The sequence below is a fragment of the Phalacrocorax aristotelis genome, chromosome 1 (assembly GCF_949628215.1).
Source record: "Phalacrocorax aristotelis chromosome 1, bGulAri2.1, whole genome shotgun sequence".
NCBI classification, from domain to species: Eukaryota; Metazoa; Chordata; class Aves; order Suliformes; family Phalacrocoracidae; genus Phalacrocorax; species Phalacrocorax aristotelis.
Window position 1 is genome coordinate 99,767,340 of NC_134276.1, and position 16,546 is coordinate 99,783,885.

Below are 16,546 nucleotides of genomic sequence, written 5' to 3' on the forward strand. Positions count from 1 at the left end.
AACATGTGTACAGACCTCTTGGCTTGGGGGTTTTATTGGCTTTTAATTTTCCAAACAGAACTGGAGCAGTAGAGCTAGTTAAACATGTAACAGGACCTTTAAGGAAATGCCTGTCCTACCCTCATCTAGTCAAGGTTTGGAGGCAGAAGCAATGCCTTTTCTCAGATCTAAACAGCTGGAAGCAGCCAAGTCCCTGCATGTTTGTAGAACCAAGGTAAGAGAAGATGTGCTGATGTGTTCCTACCAGCATAATTTTAAACATTTCACTGTAACGGAACCATCAAAATGCATGAATCTTGTAAGTCTGCACCTCAGCCTGCGCGATACTTCCCCCATTGCACCAAATGCCCTCTGGGAAAATATTCATGTAAGTGACAAACGAGTTGGCACCATCACGCAATCTCAAAGGCCGCTCCCTAAAGTACCGGAACATCTAGGTATCACGCAAGCACACCTTGCACAGAACTGTGACTCCATCTCAGTCCCGAGGATGATAGGAGGCTTTACTTCAAAAGATGAATTAAAGAGCTAGAGTTCTTCCCTGTCTTTTGTCTGCTAAAAATCATAACTCCTTAGAGAGACTCATTCTTTTTCACATTATACTTTTCCCCATACTCCAACCTCAGCTAACCCTTTAATGATTCACAGGTAGTAATTAACTCTCCCTTTTGTCTCAAATGAGCTAACAACTCACTCACTCCTGCCTTTTCTAACAACCCTTTTATCCTTCTTTATTCCATTACTGTTTCACTTAAATTGTCTGATTAGCACAATTACATTAAACTCAGTACAGTTTTTCCCTGTCCTTCTTAGGTTGTAGATTGCTTTTCCTATTCAGAACCAAAGAAATTTTGACTGTTTGAAAGTTTTCTTTTGGTCAATTATTTTTATAACCAGGTGAGCTGCATAGCAGTGTTACTGTAGCTAAGAGGAGTTAGGAACTATAAGAAAAGTGAGGTATTATTACACCAAATAACATAGTTGAAAAACAAACAAAAGCAACTCTGGGCTACTCTTTGGGACAAACAGAGAGTCCAGAGGAGCTTTGTACAACTGGGTTTCCCACTTTCCCAGACAGCTGGGGGGATGATACCCATTCCTGGCTTGCAGGTGTGTAAATGGCAATAGGTTCCTTGCGTTAAGGAATTTGGGGTAAATGCCTTCAGACTTTGATACCCAACATCCTTTGCCAGCACAGTCAGGTGTGTACGAAGAGGGCTTTTTTGGTTGGTTGGGCTTGGGTTTTTTTGGCAGGGGATCTTTTTATTTTTGCTGAAGATATGAACAACAAAGTAGAATAAACAGGGCACCTGGAAAGGCAAACTCCTCCAGCACATCATTTTCCTGAGTAGGCTGAAAAGCTCTCCCAGAGAAGGGAGCTCTTTTGAAAGAAAGGAAAAGTAAAAAGAAAAATAAGCACACAGTTTGGACATCCTGTTCATAGTTTTGGTGTTAGTTAGGTTATTTCAGGTCACAGCAGTTGCTTAATGGGCTCTTGTGGTCGACTATGAGGCATTCCAGCAGGGAAAAGAGAGTGCTTTTCACCATTAATTTTCTCTGGGCTTGCCTGAGCCTCCCAAGGGGAACCTCACCACCTCCCCAGAAAGAAAATGCCTCTGCAGGAAGTGCACCAGCCCAGCTCAGACTGCTGACGCTGCTGGAGGCGAGTCATACAGTGCACTTCCCTAGGGTTTTTTTGTACTTTCTGAACTATTCCTCCTTTTTTTCACAATAAATTCTATGCGCCTTTGTTTCAGGATTTCAGGGCAGGAAGGTGCTAGAATTGACACCAAAGGGATCTATAACTGTTCTCAGGGTTGACAAGGACCCTGTAAACTTTTCAGCAGGTCTTCAGCTTGGCAGCATCTGGTATGCTGGCTCCCCACCCCGCAGCAACCTCCTCCTGGCTCTGCTTTAAGCACCTCTGCCCTCTGAGGTGAATGATTTCCCCCCTCGCAGGCACCTGCTGAAGGTGTTCAGTACTTTTCAGGCCTGAAAGTAGGCAAGGTGACAAGTGCCAGGCATGACCCTGAGCATGGAGATGGCCAGAGACAGACACGGTGAGAGGAGGCAGCTTTCCTGCCTGTTGGAGCAATCATTTGAGATTAAAATGAAGATTCGTCTCTCTGCAATGTGCTTATCAGGAGGAGGGCCGCTGTAGGTATTTGTTCTGATGCTGCTGGATGAGAAATAAACACACAGAATTTCTAGTCAGTGACTTTTTTTTAAATTGGAAATACACACATATATAAGTTTTCCAAGTATCTGGGACCAAATGTGAAAGAAACTGATCTCTACCTTGCCCATGGAAAAGTAATGCCAAAACCAATTTCTCAGATTAATGAAACAAACAAAAAAAAAAGGCTTTGCTTTGAGATAATTTGTGGAAGTTACTGTTTTTCTGCTGAAACTGCCAAGTTTTAATTCTCTGAGTCTATCAGAAAGCAGAAAACATAACCCCAGAGTTCAAACCTTTGGACTCTTTTATTTAATTGAAATCAAATAAGATAGCTGTTTCATAAAAGGACATCACATAATTCTGAGGTAGAAGAGAAATCCACAACACAATGGGAAAACAAGGTGAAAACCCTGAGAAATGCAGTCACTAAGGAAACGTCATCAAAACTGTAACATACAGTAATACAATTTTGGAATATTGCTCAAGTTAAGTTAAGCTATGTCTTTGCATCTAAAGTTTTTTCCAGTATGATTTCTTTAACAGTGCCAGTCCTGGTGGGTTAACAAAATTAACCTCATTCAACAGTTTACTAGGGAAAGCAGTGGTTTCTTTGCTATTTGTAGTGGAATGGAGGCCTTAGGTAGCATGTGGAGGAAGGGGAATATTGCATCTGGGGGGTTTCGAAATACCAAGCGTGCATTGAAACATGCATTGTGATATATCTCCCACCAGCTAGACCCTGGCTATGGACAATCCTGCAGCTTTTTGCTAAAGAAAGCACACCAGGTTCACAAAGAGCTCCCATCCCCTCGCAGGTTTCATCCTTTTTCCCTGTCCTGCCCTGCCCTTGATTTTCAGAGGCTTTTGAGGTTGCAGAAACTTAGTGCAGCTGCCTCTGGGTCCTAAGGAACACCTTCGGCTTCCGTTCATCTCTGTTGGCAACATCTCCAGCCTCTTCCAGCCCCTCTCATGCCATGGTTCCCACACTGACCCAGCCACCACTGCTGCCCCACACTAAGTTCTTGCACCCCTGTGGGATGTCCCCCTTCCTGGAGTGGCTAACGCCCTGTTTCTGTGAAGCCAAAAAAGTGGGACCAGAGGCTTTCATGTGTCCAAGGCAGGCCCCAGTACACATCATTCCCAAAATCTCAGAGCCTCAAGGATGGAGAACTCAGCTCCAATGGACAAGGCTCAGTCTAGAGGCTTGAAATCAAAGAACCATCCCACTTACGGCACCCAGCATGCCTGCCTTACCAAGGGCTCCAGCTCCCAGCCCTCCCAGGGGGCTTGCATCGCTCCCATGCCAAGAAAAGCGCTCCTGTTATACCGGAGAGGATAAACAGACTGGTAGCATTAAAGACCTTGCTTCTGTTCCCAGGTAGGGGCAGGTCTGCTGGAGCCCATTTGTGCCTTTGCACACCAGCATGCTGGTGCCCGATGTCTTACTGTCTCCTGTTTGTGGAAACAGGAAAGTGGGGGCTCATTGGGACTCTGTTGGATTTAAATAACGTACCAACAGCACAAGGTAGAGATCATTTTTTTCATTTAAAAAAAGCATTAGAGGGATGTACAGCTCTGCTCTGCACCAGATTCTTCATCTCTGTGTAATTGCTCCAACATTAGTAACAGTAAAATTAGATGCTTCCATAAGGAAGTTTAAATTAAATGTAACCTAAATCAATTTGAACTTTAAAACACTGAGCTCATACCACCTGTCTTTCCCATAGAACAAATTATATTTAAGCCCCAAGGTCAGGAGCAAAGGGAAAGCTTAATTAAAGTTGATAGCAGACTACATAATCACACCTGAATCTACATACAAACAGATAAAGCACCAAAAGCTATTTATTTTATTCTGCTATCCTTGCCTGGACCCTAATACAATTTTCCTTTTCAAATAGCGACGGTTACATTCCATCTTACATGTACAGAAATGAATGGATACCTTGGCAAGATGCTCCCCACCAACCACAAAAGCTCATCCATTAGACTCTGACATGTTGGGCCATAGCTGTTTGTACTTCTAATTAAATCTCCATCCTTGAAGGTGAACCCTTTACAGTATTTATAAGCAGAATCACCTCAGGTGGAAGAGCCATGAACCAAAGCAATAGGCAACACAGAATTGATGAGGTGCTGTTAAAAATAACTCTGCAGTTTTCCCGTCATTTCAAAGAGAGCCAAGACAAAACTCTAGGGAGGGGGTGAAGCTAGTCTCCTTCATTTGAGGAAGACTAGGGATTTAGCAGCTAAAAAAGGGTAGACGTGACCACCTGGTTGTGCATTTGCTCCTGTGGGTTGCTTGCAAGATGCAGGGCATTTTTGGGATTTAGGCTGCTCTTCACTGGGCTGGGGCAGGAGACAGCATAGCTGGATGTGGTTTGCCAGACCAAATGGAGTGAGTTCGTGCACTGGGAACGGGTGGGATTGCAGGTTATTTCTGGTCAATCTGGCATTACAGAGCCAGCTGTCACCTGTGCCGTGAGTAGCTTATCTGTGATTACGGCGTGCAGAAGTGCACGCACGTACACATACTCACATACACTCTTCGTCATCTTCACAGAGAATGTCAAGGTCAATGTGAAAGCTATCATCACAACCCTTTCACTACCACTGCATTGCACTTTGTGGAAGGGAACAGGGAAATATGCTATAGCACCATGAAAACACAGCGATCAGCCACTTCCAGTCACATTGCTCTCAAGTGTTTGCCTTAGCTGAGCATGGGTGCATAGGGAGATCTTAACGTTTTATGGCCCACCCTTTAGCAACTATTGTCCTATCCAGGAGACAATGTCTTCTGGTTATTTTTATAACTTCGTATTTCACTCTTTACTCCTCACAGCAAGAAGCTGATCTTAATCCATTCAGCACAAGAATACAAGCCAGAGGCTTTTCGGGGCAAACGAAGGGTCAAGGTGAACGGTGTCATTTACGCTGTCTAGGACTAGAAGAAAAGAAAATATGAAGTCTGAGTGCTAGAAAGTCCTCTGCATCAAGCCTGAAAGTACAGCAAGCCCATGATCCCCTTGTACAGCTGTGAACCACTTTCAGACACTCATGCACACAGGACATCCCTGGGAGCTCTATTCAGCGCTGCCTCATCCCCTTCAAACCCCACAGCAAAACTGTAGCCATTGCCATAGGTGGCACCCAGAGCAGATATGGAGATGGTCAGTGTTTGCTTCCTCAGGAACATGCAGAAAGCTTTATGACAAAGCTGACAATGTAATGAAGAATATGTTTCTTCAAAAGACTACTGCTACTAATTATGGTTATTCTCAATAGACTTGTTTCAGCATAGCCTGATGATTAGGGTTCTCTCTGGAAAAGACCACTCAGTGGACCCAAAATTTTCATGACAGTCTCTCAGTTTCAGTAACAGCCAGCATAAAAGCAGCCTGGTCTCCTGGCAGTTCAATCAGTTGGCCCTGGATAAATGAGAGTTACCTGAGTCTGAGGCCAACAAAGCATCTACTAAGTCAGGCTTGGACATCCCATGGCATCTGCCTCTTGGTAGCCTCTTTCTCTTGGATTCAGGGTTGAGCAGAGGTTTGTGGGGTTCCAGCTTCTAGGTGGGAGCTTCAAGAGTCTCTTCCCTTCACCAGGGCAGATCCCCACCCTTTGGGTGACCTTGGTAGCTTCCCTCAATTGCCTAGAAGCCGTCCAAGATGTCTTCTACAGCCACAATGGGCTGGAAACAGAAAGGAAATATTTGGATATTTTTTTTCTTTATAAGATAAAGAAAGGCAACTTTCAGAATTTCCATTCTCCAGGAAAGATACACTTTTCCCTTCTCTGCCCTGGGAGGCAAATGAAAGCATTTCCAACACTTGCATTATCTGAATATAAGAAAGTGGTTTTGGCTACATCCATTGATTATCACGTTGACATGTTTTCTCTGAGCTGCATTGTCTGAAAAACAGAGCAGCCAGGACAAGGCTGGACAAGATCTGGATCTTATCAGGCTTGATAAAGTTAGCCAATACTGAGCCAAGCATAAAAACAACTTGCGTAGCACTTCAGTGGGAGGTCCCATGCAACACTTCTTTAGCTGTGTGTGCTGGACCCGAAAGAAGCTTGAAATTTTGCCATGCAAATTAGTAATTGCTCAACTGACCAGGCACCTGAACCAGCAGAGCAATCAGCTGGTGCTGATGCATTTGAACTTATCAGGGAGCTCAGGATCCATGGAAATCAGGGTATATCCCACCCCCTGGGGCAACTTCCAAACACACTAACAAAAAGCCCAGTTCCTGAAGGAAAACAGCACATTATCAGTATGCGAATGAACTCATTTCCAGTATGTGAGCTCTGAAACAGTCTTTAGAGCTCAATAAAGAACATTAGGCTGAACCATATCAGAGAAGAGCAAGTCTTGCCCATTTGCCTAGCAATATATTGACTTGTTTCTTACATGGTTCAGTAACAGAAACTCATCTCCAAAGTCTGCATAGTCCCAGCAAAATACACATCAGGTCTGAAAGGACAAAATCTTTCCTATTTTTACAGTTACTGAAGCCCCAAAGACTTTAGTAGTGGTTTAGGGTAACAGAAGCAGGCAGATAAGTGTGCAATAAAGCAAGCAAGTGGTCCATGTGGAGAAGATAAATGACAGAGTCCAAGAGCTAAGACCTTGGCAAAATTCACCATGACTTTAAATTCGCCAGGTCTTGCTGTGTAGACAGTTATGCACAGCTGATGTCTGTGTCAAGACGATGCTTGACAGTACAGTTTCTGCCTTTTGCAGTTTTAATCAAAACTGAAAACTTCAGCATTTAGTATTAGTGGCAGTGTCAAATATTATTGTGGCTCTGACAGTGACGTGATGTTGCCTCAAAGATGGCAGAACATTAAGGTCAGATATCTCTGAGCTTTTTATTTAATCTTATTTGCACTGAGAAGATAGTACTTTTCCCTTTGAAAAAGGTACAGCATTTCTAGTACTAAAGACTCAGGAGCTGTATATCTCATAGGGGAAACTGCTGGTATAGTCTTTCTTTCGTTGGCACTTCTACAGGACATATATGAGTGTAACTGAATAACTCAGAAGCCTGAATGCTTTATACAGCACCCCCATCATACCTATGAGGAAAGGAAGGCTGTAGGGATCAGATGCTTTCTTCAGTGTCATTCTGTAGACAAAAGATTTCAGCCTCCATTGGTTTTCATGCAGGGATTGATTCTGCTCAACTGAGCTAGGTGGCAGGTTGCCCAAAGAAGTTGTGGGGTTTCCATCCTTGAAGGTACTCTAAATTGGAGTGGACAAGCTCTGAGTCACCTGAGCTGTGCTGGCCCTGCTCTGATCAGGGGAGGGATCATCCCTGAGGTCTCCTCTGGACTAAATTAATCTGTGGTTTCAACAAAGAATTTCCTGTGGGAGTAGAATTGCACTCAGAGTGCCTCAGTTTGTAAGGACGTGCATTCCTCTTTTTTGTTGATAGCAAAACACTGAAGATTTCTCTCCTGACCCTTGGGAAGGAGACAAATGCTTCCATAGCTGAAAAAGAAATCCCTTTTCCCTGGTTCTTCAGTTGCACACCTTGGTGGGGGTCATGGGGAAACTTCTGGCTTCAGGTTTAACACCTGCTACTACCTAGCCACCTACCAAGTTTCACCCCAGCTTTGCATATATATAATATTATAAATATTTTCCAAATATGGTCATAATGTGGGGTCCCAAAAGTCAGGTGAAAGTTTTTACTCCATCTCCCTATACCTTAGTTTCCTGTGCTAAAGGATGCAGGTAATTGCTACTTCATCTCACCTTGACCTCATGCAGAGAAACTCAGAAATGTTTGTGGAGCACTTGGACACTAGTGACAGTGTTCATGAAAAGGTATTAGAATCATGAAATCTCCAAGGAGCCAATTAATAACTTTATGTTCAGTTCAGCCTCTGAACAGTGAATTCTAAATAAAATACAGGTAATATAAAAGAAAATAAAGAGTAATTTCCTTTTCATAGAAATAGGAGTGGGCTGGGGAAGGGGGGGATATAGGCTTACGAATTCGAAACCTGTGTCATAACACATTTCGTCACGGGAGAGCAAGTACCATCAGTACTGCAGGGGCATCTAATTCTGGCATTTCTTAACTTCAGATGGTTGGCTTTGCAACCTAGCTATTTTTGATGTGCTTTATAATGCGCAGAAGCTTTCTGATGTTTTGCTGACCAATGACCTTGTTTGAAAAGAACATCTATGTTATTTTAATGACATTCAGACAAATTTTATAGCGGATATTTTCAACCAGCAAGGTACTCTTGGGTGCAAACCTAAATATATTTTGGCTGAAGAAGTGTCAATTTAAAAAAAAAAAACAAAGAAGGATGCTAATTACATCTCAACATTCCTCAGAGTGCTTGAAAATAGCTACTGAATCAATATATAGATATATTTGTTTTAAAAAAAAAAAAGGAAAATTAAAACAAAAGAATTTGTAAGAAAGTTACTCTGGAGAAAAACTTGTGAAGTTGTCTGATTTATAAAAATTTCAGATATTTCCTATACTTTTAGAAAATCTTTCTATTTATCCCTCTTTTTTCTGCTACAGTATTTACTGCATGATTTCTACAGTCATTATTTTTGTCCTTCAGGTCTTATGCTGTCTGAATATGTCCAGAACATTAGTAGGTTTTTACTTCAAGACACCTTTATTCCAACACTCTTCATTCTCAAAATAGCATTTTCACATACACAGAGAGCATCTGAGGGTTTTCACAAACTAAGAGTATTGGCCATGCCAGAAGGTCTCAGGTATAACCTTAATCCTTCAAACAGCTGAGCAATCCCCTTAAAAGAAGATTTAAAGGACAAACACAGAAATTTCTTTGACACATGCAGCCAAAGTGCCTTCCAGTTGCAAAGATGAAACTGTAGTTACAGTGCACTTCTATCATTAGAAATAGATGGCGTGGTCATGCTGTTAGCTGACAGGTTTGGGGTGGGCTGTGATGCGTTTTCCTGTATACCATGATCCAGAGATGGTGGCAAGGGCAGTGGTGCAAACCCGCTCCTGGTGGCATCTGCTGGTCCCTTCCAGGGACACTGCAGGAGCAGTGACTGATGCCGCCCTGCACACATGGGCTCCCACGGTCAGGTACCACTACAGAGCAGTAGGACTGCGGGCTGCGATGGTGAAGTCACTGAAGGCTGAAAACACTGCTGCAGGCTGGTAGATGCACATATTTTTGTACAGGGCTTTGGGGTCTTTTTTTAAAACGCACATACATTTTAAAGGTTACAATCTCTTGTGACATTTCCATTTCTCTTTTCTTGCTGGTGGTGGTACAGCTGACAAATTGAAGTCAAAGTGTAAACCAAATAACTCTTTACTGAAGGCTTCTGTATTCTTTTCTTGGCTGCCTCTGAGACCTGGGCAGTGGCTGCTCATAAGTGTTTCTGAATGCTGAATTTGACCCCAGACAACCCAGACAGCATCTGTCAGATGGCAAAAAACAGCTCCTGACTGACAAAGAGTAGTATGACTATAAAAATAAGGGTGTTAGGTACAGCTTTTAATGCTATTTGACCATGTATCATGACAGAATATCCCACGAGAGTAACTCTGACACTAATTTCCATGTTTTATGAAACCTTTTTTAAGTTTCATTACACTTTTGAGGGGCTGTTCAGAGCTTGTCTGTCCTGAAGTTAACCTCCAAAGAGGCTACAACTTCTGCAAGAAGACTTCTTCACCAAACAGCTCAGGCAGAGAGAGATCCCTGCTTCCCTTCCCTGGACCACATATAATGGGAACTCCAGTGGCTACGGGCCATATCCCCAGCTGGCAAAACTGAATACTGCTCCTTTTCCAGCTGATGGTATTATATTGATTTACACTACTACTAAAACTGGTCTCTCTCTCTTTTTTTTTTTTTTTGCGGGTGGGTGGGTCGGGGTGGGTCTATCTACAGATAGAGATGTGGTTTTGCATCTCAAGGTATAATAAACTCTGTTTAAGTTACAGGTACCTATGTATACACACGTTTAATTTAATGTATGCTTGCAATATAACCAGCATGACTTTAATTCAAATACAGGTATTAGGTTTTATATTACTTTATACCTAAACGTAATTGAGGTAAAGTGCATAGGGAATAACTTTTTTTAGACCAAAAGCTGGAAAAACAGACATGCTTTCAGGCAGATGAGTTCATTTTTGGGTCATTTTCAGGTCTCATGTACACCAAACTTTCCTGTCTTCCCTTTTTTATTCTAGCTGCAGTAACAAATAATTGCCTACTTCCCTGCAAAACTTGCTTCACCTTGGCCCATGACAGCTACAACAGGGCTAGTGTTAGCTGACCTCAGACTGCTGCTTTCTCAAAGCTTGCTCGTGGGAACATCATGCTGCCCGAGCCTGAAACAGCCCCTGTGGCCTATCTGTGGAAACCCAGTTATTTTTCTGGGTGTTGTTTGTCCTCTCACAATCCCTAACGCTGCAATGCATAACACAGCTCCTCTGTTCAGTGAGCACATGGGGGCTTGAGATCTGCTACTGTCTGTGATGACTGACGAGAGAAGGCTTAATTAAATCTGTCCATCAGTAGGTGAAAGGCTTCCCTTTCTTTTCCAATGGGAAGATACACGAGTAATTGCCTTTTAAATTTATCACCTCCTGCATCAGGGCTGCTGGCACAAGGCACAGAGCGGTACAGAGTACAGAAGGTACTCTGGGTGTTGGGAGGAAAAGGGGGGGGAAGATGTGGGGGATTTTCTCTGGCAGTCAGGTTTGGAGGACCATCTGGACAGCAGCCTTGGAGCAATTCACCAGCTCTGCAAGACGAAGCTTAGAACCCAAACACTTTTTTTCTTGTGTAAGAGGTAGCTAAAAGTAAAACAGATTCTGCTGCAATGAATTATTAAAAGGAGTTCATTTAACAGCACTGTGATCTGGCTTAAGTACAGACAGGGCAAAGTGGTTTCCCAAATCTTATTGACTTCCCTAAGTGTCCTATTAGAGGACAAAAATGTGAGTGTGTCAGCAAAAATGTCTGCTGGAGGAAACCTAACATAAAGAAAAATAAGCTTTGGAGAAGGAAAGGAAAATAGTTAAATGGGAGCTCCTGGTGCAAAATAAAATAAAATAAAATAAAATGTAGTGCTTTAGTTTTAAGTGGCTCCATAAAGAAAAAATGTGCTCTGGCAGTCCTGTGATATACCAAATCTGTGGGACATAAGGGTCTGCAGCTGGGATCACATATGTGTTCTATACATAAGGTAAAAATGTACATATGTGGAAGTGATTGACCCTCTCCTTTTCCCCTCTTCTGCCCTGGTCAGTATTTCAATGAGTCATATTTTGCCATCCGCCTTAGGAGGTGACTGTGCAATAACGTGCATGGTAGAGTTCATAGAATCAGAGACGTAAAATAGTTGGGTTGGAAGGGACTGTTAAGGCTCACCTAGTCCAACCCCCCTGCAGCGAGCAGGGACATCTTCAACTAGATCAGGTTGCTCAGAGCCCCGTCCAACCCGACCTTGAATCTTTCCAGGGATGGGGCATCTACCACCTCTCTGGGCAACATGTTCCACTGTTTCACCACCCTCATCGTAAGAAATTTCTTCCTTACATCTAGTCTAAATCTACCCTCTTTTAGTTCAAAACCATTAACCCATGTCCTGTCATGACAGGCCCTGCTAAAACATTTGTCCCCATCTTTCTTATAAGCCCCTTTTATATATTGAGAGTCTCCCCGCAGCCTTCCCTTCTCCAGGCTGAACAACCCCACTCCCTCGGCCTGTCCTCACAGGAGAGGTGCTCCAGCCCTCAGACCATTTTTGTGGCCTTTCTCTGAACCCACTCCAACAGGTCCATGTCCTTCCTGTGCTGAGGGCTCCAGAGCTGGATGCAGCACTGCAGGTGGGGTCTCACCAGAAGCAGAGTAGAGGAGCAGAATCACCTCCCTCAACCTGCTGCCCACACTTCTTTTGATGCAGCCCAGATATGGTTGGCCTTCTGGGCTGCAAGCGCACGTTGCTGGCTCATGTCCAACTTTTCATCCACCACTATTGCCAAGTTCTCTGCAGGGCTGCTCTTGATCCCTTCACCCCCAGCCTGTATTGATACTGGGCGTTGCCCCGACCCACCTGCAGGACCTTGCACTTTGCCTTGTTGAATCTCATGAGGTTCACGTGGGCCCAATTCTCAAACTTGTCCAGGTCCCTCTGGATGGCATCCCATCCCTCAGGTGTGTCAACCGCACCACTCACTTGGGCTAGTATAGAGCAGCTAGAAAGCATCAAGCACACTGTTCACAGGTTTCAGCATATGTAAGTTCAATAACCCAGGGTTTTTGAGTATTCATCAATTGTTTCATTAAAGACTAAGGGTAACACTTAAATACAATTATTTTCTGTATTTAGCAAGCTGAAAAGCCAATAGATAAATGTATGAGAAGGCAACAAAGGCAGGCAGCAGAAGTTAACATGCCAGTCCTGCAAATGTTGCACTAATTTTTCTCAGTTATTCCAGCAGAACTTTTATTTTCTCCAATTGTTCCTCTGTGCAATGCTGTGTAATTCAATTTCTCACAGCCTTATTAGCTTTGTCAGCAAGGCTTTCAACTTCTAGTTTTTGCAATCATGAGTCCCAAGTCACCAAGCAAAATGAGGGTATGCCTAAAGCCCAGGCTGTGAAGTTCAGTCTCCAGGGCAAAGCTCCCATTAATTCCGTATGGCCAGTACTCTTTGTAATAGATCTCACATAAAAATGTATCAGTATCACATACTGTTAAGTGCTTTAATAAATGGATAATGATGCAGAAATGCTTTAGGGTTCCTCTTTTCTTTCCCTTCCTTCTTGTGTTCTTTAATACATGACAGCAAACAGTAACTATCTCTAAAACAACAAACTGGAGAAAAAATCAGTAAATGCTCTTTATAACTAAAATGTTTAATATACAAAACTTTAAAACAGAGTCCCTGAAGACAGTTCCAATATGTTTTGCTTTACTGGTACTTTTAGGAAATAAGTAAAATATGCAGAGAACCATAATCAGTTCATATCTGACTAAAGTTTTAAAGGGCTCTGTCAAAAATCATTACGACAAACATTCGCTAAACTTTTTTTTTTCTTGCAGTCCAAAAAAAGTCTGTGGGAAACTGTCACAGTCAGTGTTGGCACTGGGCTGTCCTCTGTAATTGCAGAATTTGGGAACATGAAATTACTGGTAAGTTTGTTTTAAAAGAGCTTTGGGAGAGAGCAAAACAAGGTGTTTCATGTGTATGTGCACGTGCACCTGCGTCTGTAACCAAGGCTATCAGTGAGGACATCCTTCTTTAATGTGAACTGTTGACTTCACTAAGTCTAGCCATGAGAAAGGTGCTGAGTTTTTATGAATTATGACACTTCATACCAGTTGAGTGAGAAAAACCTGCTTAAATTCTCCATTTTGATTTATTTTCTTCCTCATTTTTCCTTATACCTTAACAGTATTTTGCATAGCACTAAGTAGTGGGCTCTGCAGAGACTGCTTTACTTGTATGTTCATTTCTAAAGAATGGTGGCCAGCCAGGATTTTTAATGTTTATAAGCAGGAAGATCCTTGGAAAGCACTACAGCTGTAAACAGCATGCTGTGCGTACTAGAGCAGGGCAGGTAGATTAAAACATATGGTGTTTTTAACCTCACTAATGAACATGGTAGTTTCCTCAATCTCGTCAAGAATCAGTGTAAATTAGTTTCCTGAAAGAACTGCATTTTGCAGCTAATTGGAGTGCTTGGTTACCACACAATCAATTATTTCCTAAATGGAAAAAAATGCACATTAGCATGAATATTCAAATAAGCCTGTGAACCATTAAAGTCCCATTTGTTCTACGAAGATTACTGTGGTGACTTTTTGAATAAGTTCTTCCTGAAAAGCAGTTTTCTACAGGTGTGAGAGGCCAGATATTATATACTTACTCTAAGGAAAGGGCCAGTACCTTTTGTCTTGAAGGAGACCAACTAAACAGACCTAGGGGATCAACCTGATTTTCTGCCTGGATTTTCAGGATTGCTGTTCTTTACCATTTTCAAAAGAATAATCAAATCCCCAAATGAACTTCAACAAAATTGCTTGTTCTTTTGAGTTTGATGGACTAGTTATTTTTAGTCAGGTTTAGTCACTAGAAGAAAGTTCTTTTTTTTTTTTTTTTAAAGAGAGTTTGTACAGATCTTCAAGGATTTTTTATAACACTTTAGAAGCACAGGAAAAAACACTCTACAGCACTTCTGATGCTTTCAAAGTATTTTAAATGCTTTAACGAAAAACTCCACAAAATCTTGCCAATAAACAATGTTATACATGTAAGAATATTAACACTTGTGTTTTAGCCCAGTTACTAAAATAATTTTTTTGTTATTTTATCCAAAATCTGGTAATTCCTTCAATACACTACAAAATAATTTAGCTGATTTTTATTGTATGTCAGTGGCCATCAATTTTGGCATATAAAAGAAAAAAAGTAATTTTTTTTCTTTTATTTTACGACAGGGTTTTTAATGGCTAATGATGTTCCTAATAGTTTTTTTCATCTTTTGCAAAAGGTTCATTCCCTTCAGTAACAAGATGCAGCAAGACAGTGAAGGAGAAGTATATAATGAACTAAGTAACTTTCCTTATAGAAGAGACTCTCCCTCATACTACCGATATGCTCAGCCTACTCCACGTGTAACTTGCACCAGGTGTAAGAGATCAGATCACAAAGAAGCTGATCTCACACCTGGAAGCACGCCTTCTTTTTTCTCCATAGTGAAGTCAAAGAAGGAAAAAAAAAAAAAGGGTGTACCATGGCTTTGTAAGAAAGATGGTGCTGAATGTAACTGGTGGATAATCTGATCCATTTTCAGCCTTATTTTTGCTCTACCTAAAAACTGAACACCAAACCCTTGATTCCTGCATACTGCTCAGGAAGGAGGAGAAACTTTTTCGTGTATGTATACACATGTATGTACATATGTCTGTATAGACATATATGTGTATACATACACATATGTGTGTGTGTATTTTAACATTTAAGCACATGTTTAAACAAGGGAAGAAAGGGGGGGGCACAGGTCAGTATGCTCAGAGTAGTTCATGGCATTGGGGCCTGCAAAAATCATCCGTTTGGGTTATATATACCTTGCATAGCAAACAGTGTTTGTACGCAGCCTAATGCTCTAGGAGTGGGCATTTCTAAACCACAACTCTAGCAAATAAACATTGCACAGCTTTCTGTTGTACCCTGCCCTGCAAATTTGCCTTCTTATTCCCTCCTTTTTTTTTTTTCACTGAGAAAATTTACACACAGAGGCTTAAGCACCAAAACCTGAGGTTTGCTCTTTCTTTTACTCATGGAGGCTGAAAGTGCATGTTTTTCTCGTTAGATGGCTTTTGTGACTTGGAAAATGGATATTGCAGTCTCAGTATGCAGTTGATGCATGGTGCACAGATGCAGTGCCTTGGAAAACATTTGCATTCACTCTCATGATGTTTTCCTAATTAGATGCCTCTGAATACAGATCTATTTCCAGCCTGGTTTTTACGTCGAACTGCACAACAAATTCAGTTCAACTGGCAGTTTAGCTTACCCAAATGCCATCAACAGAACTTAGCTGGAATAAACTAAAGAGGCAGTAATGTGCTCATAGCGTTAACATTAGCATTTCATGGCCTTTAGCTAGCTCAGGCAATAAACAAACTTGAATTGTGAAAAGTTTCCTGCTTATGCAGACAGAAGGGCTTCTGATGGCTGAAGGCTGATTGCCACTTCTCATCAGACACCGTCACTTGCCTTTTTTCACAGGGTTTTGAGAACCTTAACCGTGGTCATAAAGTATCTTGCCTTCCAAGAGAGTGTTAAAGGTGGGAAGTAGAACAAAGGAAGGTAAAATGGGGGATGGACGTCAAACAAATCTTGCTTTGAATAAGCTGATGGAAGGAGCAGCTCAATAGCTGGGCCGCCAGGTCTCTCCCTCTTAGGTTACTGATTGAAGTGATGGAGGTTTGCTGATTGAAAACCAGGCGGCGTGGATTGTGATTAAAGGTTTTTCCCTCCAGTCGTCCTTCAACAAACAGCTCATGTGAAACACAGGAAGAGCGAGACAGTCTCTGTTATGATTTGTGGTGAAATTCAGAAAATGTACCTATGTTTTCTCATATCATCCTACTCTTTCCACCACTGCGGCAAGCAAAAATGCTTTTAAGCACCTAGAGATGCATATATGAAATAAAGCTGAAGTATGATTTTAACCACTGCCTCAAGCTGGTTTCCTAGAGCCACAGACGGGTGGGGGCATGTGTGGTTACACTTTCAGAAGTGCTGAGCACCCAGCAGCCCCCCCCACAGAAGGGTATTTGGTACTGACTGCAAACAGCTCTTCTAGAAATGATCCA